Source organism: Sarcophilus harrisii, chromosome 3, assembly GCF_902635505.1.
Source record: "Sarcophilus harrisii chromosome 3, mSarHar1.11, whole genome shotgun sequence".
NCBI lineage: Eukaryota > Metazoa > Chordata > Mammalia > Dasyuromorphia > Dasyuridae > Sarcophilus > Sarcophilus harrisii.
Window position 1 is genome coordinate 585161475 of NC_045428.1, and position 26243 is coordinate 585187717.

General features: G+C 45.1%; 1 protein-coding gene across 1 annotated transcript in view; it reads right to left on the minus strand.

Moving 5' to 3' along the window:
• SKI (SKI proto-oncogene) overlaps positions 1-26243 on the minus strand; it is a 121240-nt gene that overhangs the window by 93058 nt on the left and 1939 nt on the right.

A 26243-nucleotide genomic window follows, 5' to 3' on the forward strand; every position in this document is an offset into this window, starting at 1 on the left:
AGAAGACTTTAGAGGGCAGGGGATGAAGGTGGCCACAGCCCCCTATTTCTGACAGTACACTCCTTCAGACACGGCCAATTCATTGAACTGTTTTTGTCGGATGATCGCTCTTAGCAACAAGGAAAGGAACTTTTCTTGTTCTATAAGTAGGTAGGGAGAGGCCTGTGAGTGAGAATCACGAGCCAAGAAAATAGCAATAAAACATTTTTAAAAGACAAATGCACACATAGGTCCTCGAAATAACTTAGGATTGTCTAACTTGCTTTTTCACCCTCCCCGCTAAATGAAGACACACAAAAATCCTTGTTATTCAAGGAATCTGTGGAGTGGGGTTCCAATTAATTGAAGTAATGGGAAGTTTTCCTTGATTACCCTTTATTCAAATGATCAGTATTGACCTATCTTCTTATAAATCCCAATGACAAAAATTTCAGGGAAAGACAAACAAAAAAAGCACAATCATCAGGTGCTGACTCGATGCCAAATGGAAGTAATAAGACTGCTCAGAGTTAGAACTTGAATATGTTTAATTGCTAATCCTGTGCTTGCAAGTCTGTGTGCATATTTAAGAAGGATGTCACTTACGGAATTGTACTGTATCCAAGTCTATAGCAAAACATATGCTGCAAAATAAATCTCCTTTTAGTCACTAGGTATCAGCCCTTAAACATCATCTCACACAGCTCCCTCAAACCCAAATCCAACAAGTTGGTTTTGATTTTTTTTTAAGGCATCAAATGTCCTGAGAAAAATCAATCTTCTGAACAGAACAAGAAGACTCCAGTATCAGCTGTAAATGTCTAAGAAATGCCTTTTTCCAGGACAGATATTGTGGACCAAGCACTATTTTCAATATTTCAAGGCTCTTGTTTCATCAGTCTATATACTGATGTAGCTCTGGCCCATGGCAATATTAGAACATGGTCTTCAAAGACCATGGGGAAAATAAAGTGATGTTCTGCATAGACAGCCCCCTTCCTGACTCTAGGCCCAGCACTACAGTGGGCCACCTATTCTTAATAACAGAAGCCTCAGCTCAATTCCACAAAACCCCTCTGAACACTCTGGGAAAGTGAAATTTTAGCAGAACTAGGGTTCCAACAGCCCATGAAAGAACAAGGCTTGTACTTGCTGGGTCCCTAGGATCTTTATAAACTAGGAAGGCCATTGGGTCCCACAAGGAGGGCATTAAGAACTTTAATTCAGATTTCAATATATTCACTTTTTAACGAGATAAACATAGAAAGCAATAGTGATATTTTTGAAAACAAGGACCCCAACAGAGCCTGCTGATGATCATTCAGGGAACAAATTCAGCTACTTTTAACTCAGATTTTAAAAACTCATCAGACATATCAATAACAATTGTGCACTGTCACACGAGTCACCCCCAAAGAGTGAGGGAAGACCCTGATTTCTAGGAGCTTAAATGTGCAAATCTCCTTCCATCTCCAATGCTCCCTCTGTCATCCTAGGCACAGAACACTGGTGTGCCTCAAAGGCTGTCACATGCAATCGAAAACATCTGCTCACAGGCATCCCCACTAAGAACAGATGCCCTTCAGACAAATGTGGTCACGTCAGGGGTGATGCTGGAGACAAAGAGCTTCGTGACAAAACCAACCCAACTCAAGTCTGAAGTCTCTCCCCTTTCAGCTCCAGCGCTGCAGAAAGCTTTGCAGGATTTCAAGAGGTTTTAAGATTTAAAAAAAAAAAAAGGCACCAGACTAAGTAAAGATTCTAACCATCCTCATCCCAAGCAGACTGAAAACAAGCAGGTCAAAGGACAATGGCCAATAAGATGACTAAGGCTGTGGATGATGAGCTGACCCATGGCTGAAAAGCATTTCTCTAATAAGGTGCTAAAAAGTTCCTGGGAGGCAGCAGCAGAGCCTGGGGACCCTGTGTTAAAACCCATGTGAATGGCAAGACTCAGGTTGTCTGTGGGACTCCCAGCAACTCTAGAGAAGTCTTTCTAGCCATTTCTAAAGTTTCCACGTCCTTCTTTAATGTTCCTGTGCTTACAGGAAATTTCAAAATCAGGCGTCTGTGCTGGCTGACATCTCCTTGGTACTCAAGTTTTCTTTCTTTTTTCTTCTTAAGGAGATATTTTTTTTTCTAGTCTAACTAGAAACTCACCCACTTAAGATCTTCCCTTTCCCCTCACTCAGGGTGAACACAACAACAAAAAAGAATTAATGCCTCTATGTGGCACAAATACTGCATATCAAAAGATGAATTACTTGTCTCAGCCTGGACTTTTAAAGGTAAGGTTCCAGAGTAAATTGATGTTTGAGAGAAAATGTTTTCTGAGTCTTTTCTGCTGATTCCACTTGTTCAACCAATCCAATTAGTAAGTCTGTATGGCAAAATGGCAAGAGACCCAAGAGCCGTGCTCCAGGTTCTCCAGGAGCTGGATCCAGTTAAGCATCCTCCAAAGCCAGAAAAGCACACGCGCGTGTACACACACACACACACACACAAACGGAAGGCAGCCGGTAATTAGGGGCCAAAATGACCAATTTGGACCAGGGAGATTTTGGAGAAGGCCTGTGGTAAAGGAACTTTTAGTTAACCCCTGAAATAAACATAATATTTACTATATTTATATATAAATAAATAATAAATAGATTCATCTTTTATGTAAACAAATAAAAATAAACATTTTATAATTATATGTATATAAATAATATATAATATAAATATAAAATCAAAATCAAAAAATTTGGAAAGAGGAGGTACAGGTGTACAGAGGGAAGAGTCAAGTCAAAAGAATTCTTTTTTTTTGAAGTGGGGAATATCACTTCAGACAACAATTAAAGAATTGGAGCAGCTAGAGCAGCAATTGACAGAGTACCAGCCCTCACATCAGAAGGAGCTGAATTCAAATCCAACCTTTAGACATTTAATAATTACTAGCTGGGTGACCCCAGGCAAGTCACTTAACTTTGACTGTCTCCAAAAATAAAAATAGATAAAAGAATTAAAAATTCTGTGGTGGTAATAAAATTCTGTTCCTACTTGTAGTAGCCTAGACTTATTTCAGACATTTCACAAAATTATATTTTGGTCAAAAGCAAACTGTGTATAACTCTATATATTTTACACAGATATTCCCAGAGCCCATTATAACAATAACTTTAAAAAAATCTACAAATTTGTCAAATCAGATCTACAAATCAAGCTCAACTGATTAGAGCCAGGCTATGAGAATGAAGAGCTGGCCTCCCAGGGTTCCCAAGCACCAGCTCGGCACCTCACTTGCGGATTTCTGTGCAGAGGACACAACACATACTAAGGATGCTTTCTTTCACCCGGATAGAGAGGGCCACTACAAGGAAGCACAGGCAAAACTTCAAACCAACGTGCCCAGCCAGGACAGATTGAATCCTGGCAGAAATCAAGGAAAACATGCCCAAATCTTGTCCGTCTCTGGAATGTGTAACTTAAATCCCAGTCTATCTCCTGGGCAATTTAATCTGCTTACCTGAATGTTGTGGTGCGTTTTTTGTTTCGTTTTAACCCATTACCTGAAAACACAACACAGCCTTCCCAACCCACAGCAGTGTTCTCCTAAAACACAATTAGCTCCCTAAGTAACACTTCTTTCCTCCTCCGTCTTTCTTAAGATTTTTACTTCCTTGGAGTAAAAAATATCCTACAGATTGTGTTAAAGCAATCTCGAAAGCTAGAGATGACTGGATTGACCTTTCCCCCTTCCAAATGTCCTTGTTGAGAGCACCCACCATCCTGTCCTCCCCCAGACTTGTAGACGGCTCCCCTTCCCTCCCCTGCCAACGCCTCATACCAGCAGTCTCCTAAGTGATCCCAGCTCTCCTCTCCCTCCCAGCCATTCGCCACTCAGCTGCCAAAGCGATTTTCCTGACTCCTGCTCAATGAGTTCTACTGGCTCCCTAACCTCTCCAAGAGAGAAGAGGAAGTCCCTTCCTAGCTTTCTTACCCTCTGCTCCCCGGCCTCGGGGCTTTCCCCCATTCTCAAGCCTGGAACACTCTTCCTCCCTCACCATCACTTCCTGATTTCCCCAGCCTTCATCAGGACTCAGCTCAAATCCCATCTCTTGAGGAGACTGGTCCCATTCCCCAGGCAGAGAGACTGGTTCCCACCCACCCTGGCTATCGGTACCACACTGTTAACACGTGGTCTCTCCCACTGGGACAGGAGCGCTGGCCCCAGGGATCATGTTGTTACCTCTCTGGATCCTCAGTGCTCAGCACACTGTCTGGTATACAGTTAGCACTTAATACATGCTTTGCTAGTCAACTTCAAAACTCAATCACCTGGAAAGGAATCCTTTGCCCCGTGTACACTGGCATTACACTTGACTTTGTGGCACCCAACACAATGCTCTGGGTGCCACAAATAGAGCTTCCTATTTCCATAACACATTAGGGTTTCTCATGTCACATTCTACTCACTTCCCAATTGAAGAAACTGTGACTCAAACTCCTAGTGATGATCAGAGTGAAGATTCAAACTCGGGTCTTCTCATTCTACCACTCAAATGGCCAATTAAATCCTCTTGATTTACTAGAATGGAAATGTGACCCTGGAAACTTTCCCCCCCACCACCTAGCTCACACAAGTAAGAAAGGAGACTTTAGAACTAAGACAAACAAGGAGAGGAGCCTTCACTTTCCTTTGTCCTCCAGGAACTTTTGGACTATTGGACTGTCCCTCCATTAAATGCAAGAGATGCAACAGGAGGGTAAAGAGATGAGACTAAATAAAAGTAGGAGCTGAGGAGCCTGAAGGCACAGAAAGCGCTTTAAGTTTCTTCCAGGGGAAAATGCATCTCGACCAACAAAATAAATCATTTAACAAATATTTATTGAGTGTCTACTGTGTTCAAGGTCCTGTGTGTTTCTCTAAAGCCCCAGAGCTTGGGTAAACACACAAGCCAAACACAGCCTGACTCTGCCCTCCCTGCTTGGCCATGAGGATCCAGAGCCCGGCTTCCCACTGAGCCCAGCTCGGAAATGGGATCAAGAAGACCAAGGACGGAAGGATGTTTCAACAAAATTTATGGATTTCAACATACGTTTCTATAATGGTCACAATGTGACTCAAATAGTGGCCCGGTTGGGAAGAGATACCAACTCCCCTTCTTTAATTTACGCTTAGGAAAAAGTCCACATTAAAATATGGTCAAAGGATGAGTCATTTTCAGGTTAAAGCCATCTGACTTTTCCAAAGTATTATCCCTTTAAATCCAAATGGCTTTCCAGCTGACATCTATAAGGCATCATGAAGAGCAGGAGGAAGCCCAAAAACCTGGCCGGAGCCCGACAACAATATTTGCAAAACAAAACCCCAAAAGAGAGAGAGAGAATAAACCCTTTTCAAGAAGCATCTTGTAAGGCGACCTGGTCCCCTCTTCTCCTCACTCTATTAATATTCAACAGTTAAAAACAAAGACAGACAAAAGAATAGTAACCCCAGCACCCCGGGAATTCATTAATCCTTCAATATTTCAATTCACCAGCTCCTCCATCTCCAATCAACTGAAACTAGAAAGTCATTACTATCCTTAGAGGCGTAGGTTGGGTCACCCAATGGCAGGCTCCCACAAGGAGGAGTTTCACTTGAATTTGGGTTGATGCGGGAGGGGAAAAGAAAGGGGAAGAAATATGGCTTTTTAAAAAAAAAATTATACAGCTTATTGATGACCAGAACCGCTGAGAGGGTCAAGCCCCCCTCCTGGACTTCTACAAGCCCTGGCTTCAATTTGGGGGGATACAAGTGTCCTCTCGAGTTTGCTGGTTGTTCAATCTGAGTTGAGTTCCACTTGCCCCTGAGCAAGATGGGGCGGCTCCACAAAAAGACAGAAATGTAAATATGATTCGTTTCCAATGAGCCCTCCCCACCCCCCCTCACCTAAGGAGGCAGGCTTTTTCTTCCCGGGGGTGCGATGCTAATCATGCTTCACTTTCTCTCTTTTCATCAGAAAGCAGTTGGAAGGGAGGGGGAAGGGGGATTCCCCTCCCCCATTTATGGCAAGAGGGAGAGAGAAAGGAATACTTAAAAAGGAGCCTAAAAAGAGACAATGCTTTTCTCCTTTGACCTCTGATGTTATTTCCCATCTGGGATCCTGACAAGGGGGTGATGTGTGTGCAGTGACAGGCCTGGAAAGGGCAGTATATTTAGGTTTTGTGTGTGAGGGGGAGGTCATGTGTCATCGCCCTTGGAGCACATGGGAACACAGCCCCTAAAGGCACCGACAATGGGCCTGCCGGCCAATGAAACACAAAGCCCTTGGGGGGAGGAGGAGGAGATCCTGAGCCCACGTCAGAAGCTGGCTCCCCAAAGGGGATTTTCTCTCACTCTCCCCCCCTCCTGCGGCAGCTTTAAAAACAAAATGAAACAGGGCATTCTCATCCCCCCACCCCCCCAGAGCAGAGCCAAGGGCTGGCTAAAGCCATTTCTAAAGGCCAGAGGCTTGGAGTTGTGGAAGGGCCCCCTCCAGTCGCTCCCTCTTCAGCTTCAAGAACATTCATGACAAACTACAGTGTGTCGGGTTTAATGCCGCTGTAAATCTGAACAAGCCCCTTTAGTGAGATGGCGTGATGAAAAACGGGATCACGAGGGCTGGGTTACCACAACGGGGCTGCTGGAGATCTCATTCATGTGCACAGGCTCCAGGAGTCGGCGTCCACCCCACGGAGGCGGGACAGAGCCAGACCGGCTCCCAGAACTAACAGGTGACTTTGTTTTTTCCCCATCGTGGATCCTCCAGTGTCGGGAACATCCACTTTTACAGGCCAGTCTTTGGAGAACAAGCAGTGAAATGAGTGGTGCTTCCCAAATTATGGCTGGGTGGATGTTAATATTATATAGAAAAAAGCCAGAGAGAAGCTTTAAATGCCTCAATCCTCACACATGCAATTAGACAAACTGGGCCAGTGGGGTAAGGGAGGGACGCATTCCCCCCTCACTGCCATGGGTAGGGGAAGGTGGCTAGTGGGTGAGGGGCAAAGGGGGTCCCTGGGCCCAACTTGTCCCAGTGTCCAAGTCTACCATTCCCCATCCTCCCCGCTAAAGAGAGATTTCACATGGAAGTCACTGGGACCGTTAGGCCAAATGCACCTCCATCTTCCAGGCCAAGTTTGAAGATCAGAACCGAGCAAGGAAATACAGACCCAGGTCCCCGTTCCTGGGACTGGATCTGAGTTGTTCTAACCCTCTTCAAAACGATGCTCAGGCTGGTTTCTCCACTGTGACCTTCTGCCCCCAAGCCTCTCAAGGTCCTTGACCTCCCAAGAATCATAAGCCTGACTCTCCATTCACTGAATTCTGCAATGGCTGTTCCCACCTCGTCCTCTCCTAAAAATGGGGCTCACGCCTTGTATCCCTAAGGTATGGGAAGTGCTGAAACTCCCCTCTGGTCACTTCTTTGTTTTGACTAAAAGGATCAGGATGGGGGAAAAAGACTCAAAGCTTATATTCTTCATAGGAAATGAATCATTAAAAAAAGTGTATGAGTTGTAGATGAGTAGATTCTCTCTAAAATTTGGGCCAACCAAAGAGTAGACCGGGCTGCTGCCTTGAATCAAGGAAACGAGTTTCCCATTTGAAGATGTCCCAAGTATTTCAACTAGTTTTAACAATGCCACATTCCCATCTTCAGTGACCTTCACACCCCACCCCACCCCACTCCCCCCCCCACCCCGCACATTGTGTCCCAAATGTCTTAGGACAGTTTTAAACTTTGTGAGCACCTAAACACTCCACCAAACAGTCTCTTAAAGTGGAAAACCATACCTCGGCATTAGTGTCCCCCAAATGGACAGTAAATAAACAAGTATCCCAAGCTCTGAAACTTCAGGTGATCTTTATAAAGATTCCCTTTGTTTAAGTTTCTGGAACTAGTTTTCCTCATCTTTGCCTTGCCTTCAGATGCTGCAGTTATTACTCTAAGATTAATATGCAACATGATTAATAATTAACAACTAAGACTAATACCATGAAAGAGCCTAGTAAAGGACAAGGTTAAAAAAAGAGAGTGAGTGAGAAGAGAGCCTCATGCAAAATGCAGAAGTGAGGCGAGGCCCAAGGAAGGGGAAGAGAAGAAAGCAGAAAAGCAGCTGCCCTTTCCACCTGAGAAAAGTCTGTGCCCCCCCCCCAGTCCCTGGGCTGGCAGGGCTACCCAGGAGCCAGCCCACCATGGGTGGTTCCTCCTGGAACAGGGCGCCATTATCCTCACACAACTACTGCCTGTTCACTTCCAATACTAATGGGCACGTTTTCCTTAAAAAAAAAAAAAAAAAAAAAAAACCTCAAAATATGACCATATTTGAGAACAAATCCCTTTGAGAACACCTCCAGGCCAGTCTCTTTGGGGAAACTGGGGAGGAGCTAAAGGCCCAAGGCTGGGACACCCGCAGTCCTGTCCCTCTATCTAACTCCTTTCCCACCTTCCTGAGGAGGATGTTTTTCTTGGTGCCCAAAGTCCTTCTGCTCCTAAATCCACCCCCGACATCAAGCTGGTAAAGCAGCTCTCTGGGCACAAGGTCTCTGCTTGCTCTTTGCTAGGACCCACAGGGCCGGGACAGCCCTGAGTCACCTCCATAACCAGACTTCAGTTCAATACTATCTAATTCAGTGGTTGGACAGGGGTGTGTGTTCCAGTATCACAGATGATAAATTTCCTTTTTTTTTTTAAATCTAAAAAAAAATTCTCTCTTTATTATGACATCATAAATATCTATCTTTGTAAGCAACTGTAAGCCCTCTATTTTACATATTTTTTAAGTTTAAACACAAAACCATATATCCAGAGCTAAAAGGGTCCTTTCTAAGGTAGTAAGATAGTCTCCTTTTACAAATGCAGAAACCGAGGCACAGAGAGACAAAGGGTCTTGCCAGGGTAAGTCAACAAGCACGTATCAAACACTTACTGTGCGCCAGGCAAGGTACCAAAAACTGAAGATACCAAACAAGGGGGGAAATGATTTCTCCCAAGATGCGACTATAACTAGATGTCCATATATACAAATGACGGGGGAGGGAGGCGGGGAATCCGAGAAGGATCTGGATCCTGGACTTTCTGACTCCAGACCCAGGGCCCTGCCTACCACCTACCAGCAAGCCATTACTTTTACTCTGAACTCTTTCCAAATTCTTCACATCCTTTCCAGAAGTGAAACACAAACCAATAATGTCACAGTGACCTTAAAAGGCATGTCAAATGTTAAACACTCACAGCAGGTAAACTCGTCACAATCCTTACCAAAATGGCCACTGAAGGCACCTATAGAAGCTTGACTTGTGCCCGCCTGGCAGCTGCCTTGGCCGCCCACCTCTCAGCTCAGTATCTGTAAGTTCTATGGCCTTTCTCCCCATCCCCAAGGGTCCTGCGGCCAAGCATGAATAAACTTCCCCAAATTCCAAGTCTCTGTGTCAGAGACTGGGGCCACTTGGATGGTTATCACTGATAACCAATCAAATATCAATTGCTTGTGGCCATCTCTCATCATCGTCAGGACCGTCTAGGTGTCTAAGCCAAACTTTCTGGGCATTACAGACTCCCCCCGTTTTGCCATGATCCTGTTGAGGCCCTCAAATAACAGATGTCCAAGTGCCTAACGAAAATATCCACAGACCAAAGAGCCTTAGCAGGGCAACTGACCTGGACAGCATGCTCCTTCCTTTCATCCAATCATGCAATTCAATCCAATCCAATCATCAGGCCCTCTTATTTTCTACTATTAGTACTGCTGCCTGGTATTTGGAATTTTCCCTCATCTATTGTGCTTATTTACAGAAAAATACATCCAATTTTCTCTATGCCTTAGACATCATTTCCTCCATTTCAGTTAAATTAGATGATTTTTTTCCCCACAAAGCACAGGACGCCCTAAACTATGGGCAAGAGCTCAAAGGCCCCTTGGAGCTCTGGGGCTGGCCTTGACCTGATCAAAGAAAAGAAAATTCCACATAATCCAATCTCAGGAAGACCCTGATGCAGTTCGGAATCTGAAACTGGAGTCGGAGAAAAGGCCGGGACTTAAAGCTGTTCTTCCTCCTCACTGGCCATCCCAGGGAAACAGGCTCTGAACAGGCCGCTTCGGAAGCTATCCCTATCCTCCTCCCAGCACATATCTTGTATGATTTATTATCTAAATTTCACAAGAGTGAAACCCCACCCAGCCACCCCTCCTTCCCTCCTTGGGTCGGTCCTTAACTCAGATCTAAACAATGGCCAAGGTCGCCAGTATGAGGAATGGTGGAGATGGAACACCCTCTGGGGCCCCTGATTCCTAAGGCCACAATCCATGCATCCCAGCTCCTGGACCCTCCCATGAGGCTCCAATGCCCTGCATCCTGGGCCCTGGCTGCTACAAAGAGGGAAAACATGAAGAATAAGGCTCCCAGCTCCTACTGAAAAAGGGGCTCCCTCAGCCAAGTCAACCAGTTTAAAGTTCAGTTTTTCTATCGCCATTGATTTGTTTAACAGTCCAAAATACCGTCGCCAGGGCTCGGCCGTGTCATATATGTCCCTGGCACGCAGTGAGCTGAAGGAAGTAGCTTCCTTGGCCCGAGTTACGCCAATTCCTTCTTGCTCAGCTTCCTGTCAGAGAAGTCCCTGAGGTTGCTTCCGACTGCGTCTCCGAGTCCTCCCATGCCAGAAGCACTCCATAGAAACCAGCCCTCTGTCCAAACATCTTCATTAGCCTTCTCTGGTCTCTAGGGTCGAGTTCTCACACCTCTCTTCCCAGCCTAGTTTCAATGACCAGTGCTTCAGTCAAGCAAGACCACTCCAAGCCCCAGCCTGGAGGCTGCTTCGGTCAGCAGGCTCTGGCTGGCTCACGGGTTCCAAAAGTCTTCCCTCTCATCTCCTGATTAGCCCTTAAAAAGCCCCACAGGAATATGGCAATTTCACCTCCACAAGGGGGGCTTCTCTGACCCCTGCCTGGTTGAGGACTGCCATACTTGCTCCTCTAGATTTTTCAGAATATTTTTTAAGTCTCTCATGCTTTTATGAGCCTGAATTAGTCCCCTTGGGAACGCCTTGTATCTCCTCTCCCTACACTGTGAGTCACGGGAGAGAAGAGTCTATATCTCATCTCCCTCAGTGCTTAAGAGACATAGACAGAGAGACACAAAGCGCCTATTTTATATTGCAGAGGCAGCTGGAGCAAAGAACCCCAGACCTGAGGATTTGGGGGCCCCAGCCTCCTCTCCAAACCTCGACTCCCTGCCCCCACTAGGCTCTCAGTGCTCTAAGAATGTGCTATAAAAATGTGAATGAGTGTTTTCCAAGTGAATATGTGCAAGATGCTAAAATACTTTTCCTATTGCCTCATCTCCCCCAACACCAGACGGAATCAAAGGAAAGCTCGGTTTGTCCATTCTTCCCCAGAGAAGGAGAGGTTCTGTCCTGGGTCAGGCAGCAGAACACTTGATAGCTGGGTCATCTGGAAACAAATTCCTGGAATAGCAGCAGGCAGGCTGGACATTTACAGAGAGTCTGGGATACTGGACATGGTCCTTTACTAAAGATGACCATTAATTAGGTAGGCTTGGGGGGAAACACTTCTTTAGGAAAACAAAAGGAGAGGGGAAGGAAAGAGTCTGTCCAGGTACTGTCCACTCCAAGAACTGCCAACAGACAGATGGCTTCCAGTACCAATATCATCCCCATTGGGAAAACTCCATGGGACAGACTCCCAATGCCCTTTGTGTGTTTCTCCAGTATCTAAGTGTCTGTCCCCGCCCTAAAAAGGCGAATCAAGCTTGATGCAGGCTTAAAGACTTCAAACAGGATGGTGACCTAAACACCAGTTTGTCATAAAATCCCCAATTATCAAAAGAAGAGGGCCCACCCCAGACTGGCAGACTGGCATGGGCAGCAGCTGTGCAAAACCCACCCTTCATCAAGTCAGAGTAGGGGGCACTGCCTTAGTTTTCTCAGTCAGAAGATAACATAGAAAGTCACAGGCATCCATGCCCTTTTCCCTACACTTACTCTGTTTTTAAAAAATATCCCAACTATTTCAGACAAATCATTGTTTTCCTACAAGTTTCAAAAATCCCTCAATGGTATCGCTCCTTTATTAGCAAGCTTTGGTGTCAGTAATCCACAGACCTGATCCTTGCTAGGATCTCAGCCTAAGAAAGACCAGCTAAGGCAGGAGATGGTAGAGGGAGAGACCTGCCCACTGAGCCTGATTAAATGAGGAGGAAAAATGACAGCAGGTCACCTTCTGGAACAGATGACAGGCTGTCCAGGTCCGTGGATGCACTTCTGTGAGTTCCGGCCTTCTTTGGAGGCTTCCTCCACTTCCTCCCTGATCTCTCCAGCCAAATCTGGCTGTCACAGATCCTTCAGCCAGGTGACAGCTACCCATAGCAAAAGGTGGATGAAATATTGAAAATGACCAAGTCCCCTACCCGAAGCCCAGGAGGAGAGACTCCACTGGCACGGCCTTTTAAAACTCAGACAAGATTTAATTTCTCCTGCTTAGGGAAAGTGGAACACACTCTTTATAGCGTAGATACTCTCTATTGTCCATGCAGGCTACAGAGATAACCTGCGAGATGCAGAACTAAGCAGAAGAGTGGTTTCTGATGCCCTGGCGAACTAAACTTGAAGCACCACAAGGTTTTCAGGAGCCATTAAACTGAGTTTTTCAATGTCATTTGATTCAATTACAGAAGCTACCTTGTCTTCATGGTATAAAGAGCTGAGACAAAAAAGCACGGGGGTCAGGCAGGCTGGGTGATACTTGCTGAATATAAGAATGTTTTTTTTAAAAAAAATCACAGTTTTGATAGTTCTGCAGAAAAAAACTTAGCAAATTTACAACAAAACTGTCAAGTAATTAAGGCAAGGCACTTCACACATGAACTTAAACTGCTAATTAAAAACCCCTCGCTTAATTGACTACATTTGCATATCATTCAACTTGAGAGTATAATTTTTTTTAAAAAAATGGTTTGGGCTCCACACATTTCAGATGCTAAGGAAAAAGCGCAGGTAAAAGAAAGGATAAAAAAGACAGTCAAAGGAACCCCTTAAGATTCCATCTCCTTCAGGATCAGCCATTACAGATATTCATTTCACTGACATTAATGGTCTCATCTCGGCATCTTTGTGGAAGAGAACCATATTCCAAGTACATTAACTCAAATCCAATACCGTCTGGGACAGAACGCTCCTGTAGACATTTCACAACCTATTTCTATATAAGCTTGATTAAATAAGTGAAAGCCAATCTGATGATCCAAAACAGATAGTTCCACCATTTTAAAATATCCTTCTGATTAACATCATTAATATAACACAAAATTATTTTCTGGGTGATTGGAGCTATGTTCTTCTATAGCTGGAATCAACTATCTTGTTGAGAAAATGACCCACGGGGTCCATTTTGGTTAAGGGAAAAGCGTCCAAACACGTACACCTATATTCCCCGGCTAAAGAATCAATCATGAGCTCCTGTGTGATTCTGGCACACAGAGCTCCAACAAACACCTGCAAACGGCCTGATGATGCAACAATTTTCCAGAATCAGTGCAACTGGATACAGCAGCAATTGGGGAACTGGACTCAGGCCCTCTCTGTGCTCCCAGGTCCAATGTAACACCAAAAGCCACCATAACAGCTTCAAGTACAATCTGACCTTCATTCTGTTGACTTGTACCTTACTTGGTAATAATATAAAAACAATGTAGCTAAAGGAAAGGATTAAAGAAAAGACAATATTTGGAAATGCTGAGCCTTCATTTCCATTCCTATTATGCTAGCCTACAATTATGGTTTACATGGTCCCCACATCTGGTTATGAACAGGATCATACTAAAGGGATCTGAAGTGTCCTCTGACTCCCCTCCCCCCCCCCAGCTTCATACATTGTAAGTCCCAAACTTGCTGGGGGATCATAATTGAATGTGGGGGGGGGGGGTTTACAAAATGCTGACTGCTCATCAGTCAATGGGTGATTTGTATACCTATTTGGAGTAAAAATTTCTTGGGCAAAAGATGTCAGGAGGAGAAAAAAGTTTTTAAAGTTCTGCTTTTGTCCAACCCTATAATTTTATAAATAAAAAAAATGAAGCGCCCAAGGAAATGACTGGTATCAGATCATAATAGGGTAAGGAGTCAGGTCAGAATTTGAACCCAAATCCAGGATTTTTTCCATTAGCTCACACCTCTCACTAACCTCAAGTCATTCCATGTCAGGTTTCTAGGTTTCTCTCCCCCTCACCCCCATCCATTATATTTTTGACTAAAAATCCTGTCTTTTTTCTCCCTTTTCCAGTGCTTTTCAGATTCCCTAATCACTACAAGTGGGGAAACTACAGAATTAGAAGATTTCAAATAAACCATCTTGATGACTTCACCCCTACAGGGAAGTACATATAGGTTAGACTTCAGTGTCAGGGAAAGCAAGAATTCTTATAAATAGATTTAAAATGTAACTTCATGACATAAAAGGGGACAGAGGAATAAGTCATGCCCCCTTCCATCCTGGCCCCTTAAATAGTTTCTTGGCCTGTTCTTTAGGAAAACTGGAATACTGGGGACGAATTTGTTAAATTTGCTTTTTCAAAGCAACAAACAAGTAAAACATCCATTTAGGCCTTGTTGCATTTCTTTATAAAAGAACATTTTTAAAATTTTAATTTTAAAAAAGCATTTTACCTCGCTCAAACCTCAATACAGCAAAACTCTGAAATATGGCATTCAGTGGAGCCCAATATCATCATGCACGCTATTCAAAATGGCAGTTTCGGAAGCACCCTGTTACAATGTTGTCTCACAACTCACATTTTGAGCATTACAAAGTGCTCTCCATTTAGCCCTGTGAGCAAATCTGCCCCTGCCCATAGACCCTCACGTGAGCCATCATTTGAAGCCAGATGTCTCCTGACTCCAAGAGTAGTAGCCTTTTTCTCCACCACTCCACCTACTACCCACTGGCCAAGCTATAGGCTCAAAGATACACTTCTAAGGCAGTGTATTTCTGCCTTAAATTGATTCTGATTTTTACCCCCATTGTGAGGATAAGACACTTGATTAATAAGCATCACTAGGCATTTATAGAGCATATTATTAACTCTGAAAATTAATCTTGAAACAAAAGTCACCCTTTTGGCCCTTGTGTTTCCAATAAGACTGTTTTCAGAGATGCTGCTACATTCTATGGTAGTGACATTACAGAGTTATTTTTATAAGTTGCTTCTGGTGTACCAAATCTTCATTAGAAGGCTGTAAACAAGGAATCATCTTATATTTAATTACTGAGTGAGATCTGTTTTACCGACTAGAATGAGAGAAAAAACCATGAAAGACTTTCTTATTTTAACTGGACAGCAAAATCAGGTAACCAGTAATGGGCTACACTGAAGAGCATTCTCATTGCTTTCAAAAGTTAATCATGAAAATAACCTCTTTGATTAAAAAAACTTCCTAGTGTTTAGTGTCCCACGAGCCACCAATCAACTAACGTCATGGAACAGGACTACAAGAAAATGCAATCTGCCCAAGAACTATAAGCAACTAAAAATATGGAGGAAGAGAATGAATGAAATGAATGAAAAATTAGAAAGTGTCTACTGTGTGAGGGGCACAGAGACTATTACCATCAGACAAGCCAATTAAAAGGTAATTGAAAAACAATTCAAATCAAAGGCAATGAAATGCGTTCACAGGGCAGAGAGTTGTAACATATGTAAACAAATTCTGTTACAAAAGATTGATTTTTTTTTTTTAACTAAGGGCCTTCTTCCTGAAATGGCCCAAATTGGCTTTTTTAACTACTAATGGAACTAGTCAAATTTTATGTTCAATAAAAAGTGTCCCTTTATATATCCCAGACCCAATACACCTTCACTTAACCAATTAACAATGCTCATCCCTAAACCTAAATTGGCAGCTTGAAGAGTCTATCATCAAATCACTGATGTCACATTGACTAGTGTCTTTAACCAAAGGGAAAAAACTTCTACTTTCTCAAAAGGATTATGTATCTTCTCTTGTTACCAGTTTAAAAAAAAAAAAGCCTTCTGTACATCTTTGGAACATTAATATTCTTTCGAACACAGCCAACAGCTGCTACACTGAGCTCTGTCATGATTGGTTTTGAAGATTTTGTTCTTCAAGGTTGGGGGGAGTCACTGTACTTTGCATATGAAACACAACATGCCCCCAATATCCGCCCCTCTACCCCCCCCAATCCCACAGGGAATTCACTTCCTTCCCCCTACAAAAAGCATCCATTTAGCCAAAAGGGAAATCCCAGAATGCACTGTGGCAGAGGCAGCACCCCAGGAGCCAGGGCTAGGGCCACCTCCCACCAACTCATTGGGTTTCTAGAATTGGGAGCATATATCCCAAACTCTCAGGGCCCAGAGCTCAATCCTATTCCTCCAGAAAAATACCAAAATATTCATTATGACCCTGGCTTAAAGAAATTAAAAATTAAAAAAAAAAAAAAAAAAAAAAGCTTTCAGAAGGAGGGAGCCCGACGGAGAGAAAATGCTGTCATTTCCTGGAAAATATTTACTCAAGAAAAAATAATGTTCAGTCTCACTTATCTGCAGGTTGCCATTTCCCTTCTGTGTCATACTTAATACCATTTTTGCTAAGAAGTCAAACTAAAGTATTGGGACGTCCTAAGATTTTCCCCTTCTCTCCCCAGAGTTCAGCTGGGCCAGGTGAGGCTCCCCCCTCCTCTCCACAAGCTGAAGCTCAAGGCTTACTTCTTCCACAAAACTCTCCTGTTTCTTTCCATCTCTAAGTATCACTGACTTCTACCTTAAGAAACTCTTCCTCGCATCCACTGGAGTCCCACCTGAGGAATCCTGCCCTAATTGCTCCAAGGAGATGGTTAGCCTCCCTCTCTAGCCCTTCTACCTCTCTTCCCTTTCCCTCTCCCTCTGTCTCTGCCCCTCCCTCTCTCCCTCTGTCTCTTCACTCCCTCCCCCTTCCCGAATTTGTAGAGTGAAACATTTACTCTCTATAGTACATCCTTGGGCTGCAATAGCCACAACACAAAGGGGTCTATGACCCCAACGAGGCCATAGGTCGGAGAAGTCAAAGCTGCAAGAGACCTCAGATAGGCTCAATCAACATTCTACAAGTGAGAGAGCAGAGGCCCAGAGAGATCAGGAGTGTCCAAGCTCACAGCCAGTCACCAGGGCAGCCAGAAATCTCTATCCTCTGCTTGTGGCCCCTCCTGGGGCAGCATCTCCAAGAGCGCTGGTGGCTGCCTGAGCCCCTTGGGCTTCTTTCCACATCTGTACATTGGAGCCTGATTTCAGCTCTGTCCTTACCTCACCGTAATATTTAAAAACACTCATCCATTGTGTAACCTTGAACTGATGGCAACCTGCCTAAACTGACCAGGAATGAGAAAGATAAACAAATACCGGCTGGTCAGGTACTCAAGATCTTTTCACACCAACCAGAGCCTAAATAAAACCGGGCTCCTCCCAGGATGTCAGAGAGACACCCCATGGGCCGCAAAATGCCACCTTCCCGACATCAGCAGCAGGATCTCATCGACACCTGCCGCTTAGTCCTTCCTGATAGCAGAACCCAAAGCAACCAACTTTCATTCTAATTTCCTCTGAAATAAAGGGAGGGAAACTATTAACAGAACAGGTTTTTAGCAGAATTTCTTTTTCAAAATAATTAGGATAGCATCCAGAAAACTCAGATGAACTATAATGCCAATAGTAAGTTCCTTCCAGCTCCACATCCTGAGTTCCTAATCCTAACAGCTAAATATTATGAATCCTAGCACTTCAGCCATCCAGAAATGTCTTCCAGAAATACCCAAATCATCAAAAGCACCCCGCCTAGCCCGGAACCCCAGTCTCCATTATTGGCCCCAACTAAAACCATCAGGACTGATTCAAGCTGAAGATTAATATGTGTGTCTGTGTGTATATTTATGTACGTGTACATATATATATATCTCATTTTAATTTCTAAAATTACACCCATTAAGATCAATCTACATTAATAATACCCAGAGTTCCTCCTGTATTCCCTCTCTTCTACCCCCATCTCAAATAAAGACTAAAAAAACTAATGAAAACATGCCTCCAGAATTTTTCCCAAGCCTTTTATCTTCTCCATAAATGATGCGATAGCAAAGGTCTCAATGCAGAATTTTTTTTGATAATCTTTTACAAATTGCTGACATCATAAAGAAATCCAAAGAACCAAGAAAGACAAAAATCCTAAGCAAGTTCACGCTCTTCTCCTTTTCTTGGCTACAGGCAGGATTCTCTAACACTCCTTTCTCCCCATTCCCCCCCCCAAAAAAAAGAACGAACAGGGAAGTGGCTCAAAGAAACTTGAATTACAAGCTTAAGCCACGAAGCACAGAGTGATGGATTTTAATATTAAACAGGTGTTCGGTTACCAGCTATTCATGCCTGATCATGGCTGGTTTTTTACAAACTGCAGCAAAATCTCAGATTGAGTCACATAACCTGATATCAAGTGCAAACTCTCACTTCCACTGCCCCCCCACCAGAACAGAATCTGCCTTACAATCTTTCTGTAATGAAAAAAAAATTTTTAACTGGGTTTTCAATTTATTTTGGTATTTCCCTGGCATTTCCCCACCCCAAAGAATGGGCTCCAAGTCTCTACAAGTGTGTGGGGGGGTGAAAACATGCTCAGTAAAAGAGTCTATGTCCAGAGTCATTTAGGTCTTCATTGACTACTCACATCCAACAAGTCAGAAGAAAGACCCCCCCCCCCCCCTCCAATCAGCCCCAGAAATGCTGGGCCTTCGGCTCAAGGAGGAGAAAAAAATAATGTCAAAAAGTATCTCTCCCTAGTGTCTCAGACAATTCTTATTAATCTTTGGGAGCCTGAACAGAAACAAAGTTACCTGAAAACTACTACTGATTTTCCTGTAATAGCAAATACAGATCAGCCAAAAACAATTGTCCTTAAAATCAATCCCTGTCGGTCCTGGGCAAACCCCTAAGTCTGCATTGTTCCCAACCCCACTCTGGCCCAGTTATAACTGCCCTAGGAGGGATTCGCCAGAGGGGGGGTTGGACGGCATGACTCTGGAAGACAAAAACAGAGGGTCATGGAGTCAAATAATAAAAAAGATACTCATAAATATCAGCGAGCAGTGCAGCAGCAGCCGTCCAGGCCAGGGGGGAGGGGAGGGGCGCCAGGGGGGTAGACCCTCAAGCTACTCCCCATCCTGGCCCATTGTCCTCGGGGTACGACACAGACCCCCAGGGAAGGTCTCCGGAGCCACCTCAGGCTCCCCAGAGCCCAGCGACATCCCAGCAGCCACCTCTCTGAGCGGCGGCTGGCCCTTCTCAGCTTGCTGCTCGGACAGAACCGTCCCACAAAGCCAGTACCGCTGGGTCGTGTTTAGGAAGCGAAGAATATTCCCGACTTGGCCCCGTTTCCCCCCCTCAGCTCGGGGTTAGAGTCCAATTACCAAACGCCAAGCATTTCAACCTCAGTATTCTCACTCAAAACAAAGAAAATCTTTTGAAAAGCATTTCAGTTGAAACTTGCATAATTCCTCCAGTGGAGAAATTCTCCCTGAACTTGCGCAATCCCTCGAAAGAGACATTATTAGTGCTTGTGAAATCGCCTCAGTGCCACGGAGAGGCCAGTAATCTGCAGGCAGGGCCCAGTGATCAGACACCTCCTGGAGGGAGAGACAGACAACCCCGGCAGACAGCAGCAGCTCGGCGGCCGCCGCCGCCCCTCCCCCATCCTAAGCTGGCTCAGCATGGGGGATCCGGGACAGGGAGAAGCGCCCCCCAGAGTCCCCTCTCCCCAGCTTCTGCAGCCCGTGGTCTGGGGTGGCTGGAGAGGCCGGGCCAGCGGCCCCTGCCTGAGTTCTACTTAAGCCAGACTTCCTTACACTGGATATCCTGTCTGCTATTTCAATGCCCTTACTCAACATTGCAGACAGACATTACACAAACCGGCTGGTGAAAAGGTTGAGAAACCAAGGAGCAGTCCAAGTGAATGACCTTATTCTTCAAAGCGCTACCACTGAGGGGGGGAGAGTTGGGGAGAAGCAAAAGGCTGGGGGGGAGCAGGCCCGAGGCCCCGGCCTCCCCCCTGGGGAAGCTCAGGATCCCCAGAGGGCCACTCCCCGGCCAGGGCAGCGGGGAGACAGACGCAGGCTCTGTCTGTCCAGAAATCCTGCAAAGCCAGGCAAAGCTTCCTGCCTCCCCAGGCGGGCGGGAGCGGCAAGGCCGGAGGCTGGGCCAAGGACTGGCTCCCTTCCTCCTTATCTCCAAGTCGCTCCACGGAAAATACAATTACAGCTTTTAAGATGTGGCTGCCCCTGGGTCCCAGCCCTCCACCCTTTTCGGAAAAGCCAAAGCGGCAGTTTGGGAAGGCCCCATTAGCATTGATTTTCCTATCAGTTACCATTACAACATCGGCCAAATCAAATTCACAGCAAATTCACAGGGTGGCTTTGGTATGGAAGGCATCCATCCACAGCCTTTGGGGCTGCCCGCTTTAAAGAAGAATCCAAAGAACAATCGCTACTATAAAAATTCAAGGCTGCCAATTTACTGGGGGGCTCCGTGTTAACCAAAATTTGCATCCAAAAAAACAAATGAAAGCCCAGAGCCCAACAGAGAAAAATCACTCACCCACCGAGAGCTCGGAGACAGTCTTTTCTCCCCCTCCCTTTCCCATCCCCCCCCCCACCTCCCTCCAGTCCCCAGGCCCTTTTTTATTTAAAGCTACCCAGTGGGGGGACGATCAAAGGGGCCTAGCCAAATTTCAAGTGCCATATAAAAGGACGGTATTTTTTAAACTTATACGAAACAGAATGGATAAAAGAAATGACTTTCTAAGCCTCTATTATGGTGACTCCCCCCCCCCAAAAAAAAAGAAAAGAAAAAGAAAAAGCTACTAAATACTGTTGTTCTTAAAAATAATAATAATAATAATAATAATTCGCTCATCTCAACATAGGGTGAGATTTCTGGGACACCAGAAATGTGTATGAAGTGAACAGGCCCAGAATTACACCCATTTCATAGATGAGGCCCCGAGGTCTTGCAAAAAAAAAAAACAAGTTAGGAAGGGCCAGATTCTGGATTTTGGGACTCCAAGGCTTGTATCCTAATTGAGGGGAAGAGCTAGACTTTGTGTGAACTATTGGTTGTCAAGAACAGAGTAAGAACAAAGGGCTATTTCTGTCTAACTCAAGTAAGCAGGGCCTTCTCTTAAAGTAGCTCCACTTTAAAAAAAAAAAAAAAATCAGAACAGAATTGACTTGGGCAGGTGGGGGTAGGAGGAAGGGGAAGAAGCAGCTTAAAATTTGAATTGTTCCTAGTTACTGTTTTTTAAAAGACTCCATTTTTCAGCTTCTCTCACTTCACTAACCTCCCCCCCCCCCTTACTTATATTTACCTCCTCCAGGAATAAAGAGAGGTTTCCAAGGAAATATTAAAATGAAAAGAATACCTCCAACCCCCTCCTCTCTCCTCCTCCATTCTCCGAGTGAGTATCTGGATAAAATATGAAAGAGTTAAGACAAAAACACCTCTCTTTTTTCAGGGACAAAATTCTCTTTATAGGGGTATTCATGGATTTTATTCAGAGCTACTCACCCAAAATCAATTCATTCTATTAACTGCTGATATTTTTAAAAATTATTATATAATTCACATTTACGTAGGATTTGAAGAGTTATAAAGCACCTTCTTCACAGCCACCCAGAAAGGTGGGTAATGGAAAGTATTATCATACCCATTTTACAGATGAGGAAATTGAAGCAAAATTTGCCCATGGGCCCAAACCTAGTGTAAAAGACTGAGTTTTGAAGTCAGGTATCTAGACTCTACCTTGGGGGCCTCCTGTAAAAAGATCCTTCTTCTGACCTACTTTCTGGAAGAATTTGGGGAATCATCTGGAGGGTGTGTACACAATTCAAATAAACCATCCCAAATTTCACTAAAATATTTCTGCACTAAAGAATGTTGAAGTCATAAAAGACAGAAACTATTTCCTGTCACTTGAATAATCAGACAAGATATTCCTGCCATAGGAAGAGAGAAACTAGTCCAAACCTCAAAGCTAGAGATACAGGCCACACACAACTCCCCCTGTCGCCATCGAAAAAGTGGTAGCACCCTGTGACATTGTCAGGGACCCAGTGGGCTTCTGAGACAGATTCAAAGGCACCGGGCCAAGGCAGCAGCATGAATTTCCACTCTCTGGGCAAACCTGTCTCCTTTTTAAAAAATGATAGCACTTTGTGTGCTAAAAACTCCAAAATAAAAGAAAGAACCATGATCCGAGTGAATGGAACTGAAGGGGACTGATCTCAGTGCTAGAATGACTTCCCTCTTGACCATAAGTCAAACCCCTCACAGACAGCATCATCAGGGGGTTGAGAGGAGCCTCTCCTTCCTCCTCCAGAACCCACCCGCAAACATTCTGCACTCGTTAAGCATTAACCTCCTCACCCGGCCTATGACTTGGGAAATTACAGAAGAGGAACACACAGGAAGGCAAAGAATATGACTTCTCTTCCCTTTCCAACCTACAGTTGCAGGAGTGGTTCCAAGGGGAAGAAAGGGAAAGAGGTAGGAGTCCGGATTCCACTCCAATCCTCTCACAAGGGGACCTTGGGTACCCTGGAAAGTCGATTGAACTGCAGGAGCTGGTAAATAAAGGACCTACTCCCAAAATGGAGAGTAGAGCCATCGGAGTTTGTGGTTTTCCAACCTCCTACACATTTTTCATTTTAACAACCACCAGAAAAGGCATCCCACATTAAGATCAGTGACTCAATTTCCAGCCTTGAGAAAGAAATAAAAGAGAGAGAGAGAAAGAGAGAAAGAGAGAAAGAGAGAGAGAAAGAGAGAAAGAGAGAAAGAGAAAGAGAGAAAGAGAGAGAGAGAGAGAGAGAAAGAAAGAAAGAAAGAAAGAGAGAAAGAAAGAGAGAAAGAAAGAAAGAGAGAAAGAAAGAGAGAGAGAGAGAGAGAGAGAAAGAAAGAAAGAAAGAAAGAAAGAAAGAAAGAAAGAAAGAAAGAAAGAAAGAAAGAAAGAAAGAAAGAAGCCTGCTAATATTTGCTTCTACTTCCTTTCAGTATTTCCAAAGCATGGTTTTGGGGCTGTGAACTGTGGCACCAGCTGACAGAGGGGAGCTCCACCACTGGCTAAAAGGAGGGTCCCTGCCCCCTTTCTTTATCATTTCAGGACCTCACAGAGAAATGTCCCCACCTTCACACGAGCTCCCCTGATGGGATTCAGCACTCACACCTGGCCCAAACAAAAGCTGCTACTGTTCAGGACCCGGCAGCAACACAATTTGGCCAGGGGGGCTGGGGTGGAAAAGATGGCAGCTTTCTACTGGGATGACCCCTAGGGGTGCTTCCAGGCCAGTAAATAAATGTCTCGAATGCACTTTCGATTGACTCCTATTTCCAAGAAATGAGTAAACCTCGTAGGTGGTTAATAAATGTTTGTTGATCGTGAGGTCAATGATAAAGTCCCACTGAAAGTTCTCTAACAGGCTGATACATTTACAATACATTGTTTCCTTTCTTTTCCTCTCCGTGATATAAAATCATTTTTAAAATATATATAAAAGACAGTAAAGGGAGGAAAGGAAATAAAGACAGAGCAGTCGAATAAAATAAGCCAACAAAAGATAAGTGGGTTTGCTCAGAGCGACAGCTGCCAGAAAGGAGCCGGGGCTCCGGGTCACCCAGCACCCAGGGAGCTCGAGATGGGAGTCCAAGACTTGGGGCTCCCTGGGGCTCATCCCGAATCTGTCTCCCACCAAAATGGCTCTTGAGGTCTTGGGGGGGAGGGGGCAGGAGACTGGGCCAGAAGTAGTCCTGCTGGGTGGAACCCTGCTACTCCCAGGCTTCAAATTGTGGTGCCCAAACCCAGTGAGAGGAAAAGCTTGTGGTGGAGGAAGAGGAAAGGGGCGGGCAGAGAAAGAAACATCAATATTCAGAGGAAACCAGGGCAGGGCCGGGCCGGGCAGGGCAGGGCCTGGGCCTACAAGAACGGAGGACACTGAGGAAAAACCAGGCAAAGATGAAGAGGTGGCTGTGAAACTGAGAGGGAAAATAATCAAAGCAGGCATTTATTTATACATGGCTTTTTTTTTTTTTCCCCTTTCTGGCTTTACCTATATAATCTCATTCACAAGAATCTTGTGAAGTTTAATACTGCAGGCATTAATTACTCTCCCTCCCCCCGCCCCCCATTCTTCAGGGGAGGAAACTGAGGCTCCTCAGAGAGAGGAGGGCTCTGTAAACAACCCACGATGAGGACCCCCTCGCCCCCCGTGTAAGAGTCTAACTTTAAAGCCAGCCCTGACTTTCTACAAAACGTGGTCTCTCCCCACTATCCTGGGCTCTCCCTTCCCCCACCTTCCAAAGATCTCAACTCAGGGGAAAAAATCAAACTTATCTTGTGCAAGAGGAAGTGCGGGAAGAAGTCGAGAGCCAAGAGCCAGGAGGGGAGAAATAAATCAGTAAGTGAGATCAGACCTAGGAAAAGCTCCTCTCCTGGTTTCTGAAAGCCCTGGAAGATCCCCTCGTGGGCCCACTCTGCTTCCGCTACATCGCAGCCTTGTAATGGAGACTCGACTTCCCCATGTGGCCTTCAGAGGGGCTCTTATTCCACTCTGAGGTGGCTGGCGGGCGGGCGTCTCCAGAGCAGGTAGGGGCATGTTGCTCGCTGGCTCACTAGAAACGGGCCCTAAATATCCAGCAGCCCGGGCTCCCTCGACCCCAACCTCCAGAAATATGTGGCTTTTACCAAGCCAGTCCTGCTTGGGACCCAAAGTCTCCACACCACAATCCGAGACCAAACCGACCCAAGTAAAAGAGAAACACCACAAACATACAGACAAACCCACATCCAGCCAAATATGCAAAAATCGCACACACCCTCTTCTCACAAAAGAGCCTCCTTTCTAGCAGCCGTGGGCTCGATGACCTAAAAATTATTCCAGTGTTATTTGCCTCCGGCAGTATTCTAACAGCACGAGAGCCCATTTGAATAGATCCACAATTATCTGCAAACTGCCACAACAGACAGCTCCGACTTATTGATCGCCGGTGGCTTCTCCAAAGAGAAAGCCGAGGGGGAAAGGGAGCTTCAAAAGGGGGCTAACTTAGAGGGCCCCCCACCAGCCCAGCCTACGGCGGGGTAGGAAATGTTTACACGGAGCCATCTGAACGGCCAAGACACTGCAGCCAAGTCCGTTTCTGAAAGTTAGCCCACTTCACAAAGTGACAATCAATCTGGAGTTCAGCTACACAACCTCCCCCACAAACAGGTTTCCCACCACAATCCCTCCACTCCCCCCCTCCCCAAGCTCCCCTTCGGCGTCCCACCTCCTCCCCAAATCCAGGGACACGTAGACACAGGTCAATCGAAACCTGCCACCGGAGTAAGTGCCTGATTAGCTAAGGATAGACAAACCATTAAAAACACATCCACCTCCAACTAGAAGAGATAATTTGCCTCATTACAGCAGCCCTCCTACAATGGTTCTGACACTCAAACTGGAGGAACTCCCAGGGAAACTGGGGTGGAGAATCTATTCACAGATTTAGAAGAAAAAAAAGTTTGATGCAATAGCTGAATTAATTAGGCCTCCCAAGAATAGCTGAGCGCAAATGCAGCATTTTCTATGTGCAATTTAATAAGCCTGGATCCTTAAAAGAAAAGTTACAAATACTTGAGGGGTGGGGAGGGAGTGTGAAGGGTGCATTGAAAAGTTAATGAGAATCTCAGTGAATAGTCTAAGTGTCTAATGGGTCTCCAGATCTGCCACAATCCAAGACTCCTGCAGGATCACACAAATACTCCAACCCTCAGCAAACAACAGAGCTGTATTGTCCAGAGGGCTTTCAGTATCACTCTTTTCTCTATTTCAGAGAGAAAGGGAGGGAGGGAATGAAATACTTAGAGTTCAAAACAAATGGCAGGCCCATCGGTTATTCAGACATTCTGATGGGGCTCGGGAGCTCCTGGAGCCGATGGCTTTGGTGCCCACTGATTAGGCCCGCTGCCAGGTGCCAAACAGATCTCTCTCCCCACACAGGGAGGGAATGCTGGGATCCACACACTGGCAGACAGGCCCAGCAGACTAACAACAGTCCAGAACTGGAGTCAGGAGTCTGGAAGTCTGGCTTTGCCTCCGACTCCTGGGCAACCCTGGACACAACACCTGCCTTACTTGCACTTTCTCTATCTTTGAAAAGGAAGGATTAGAGAGTG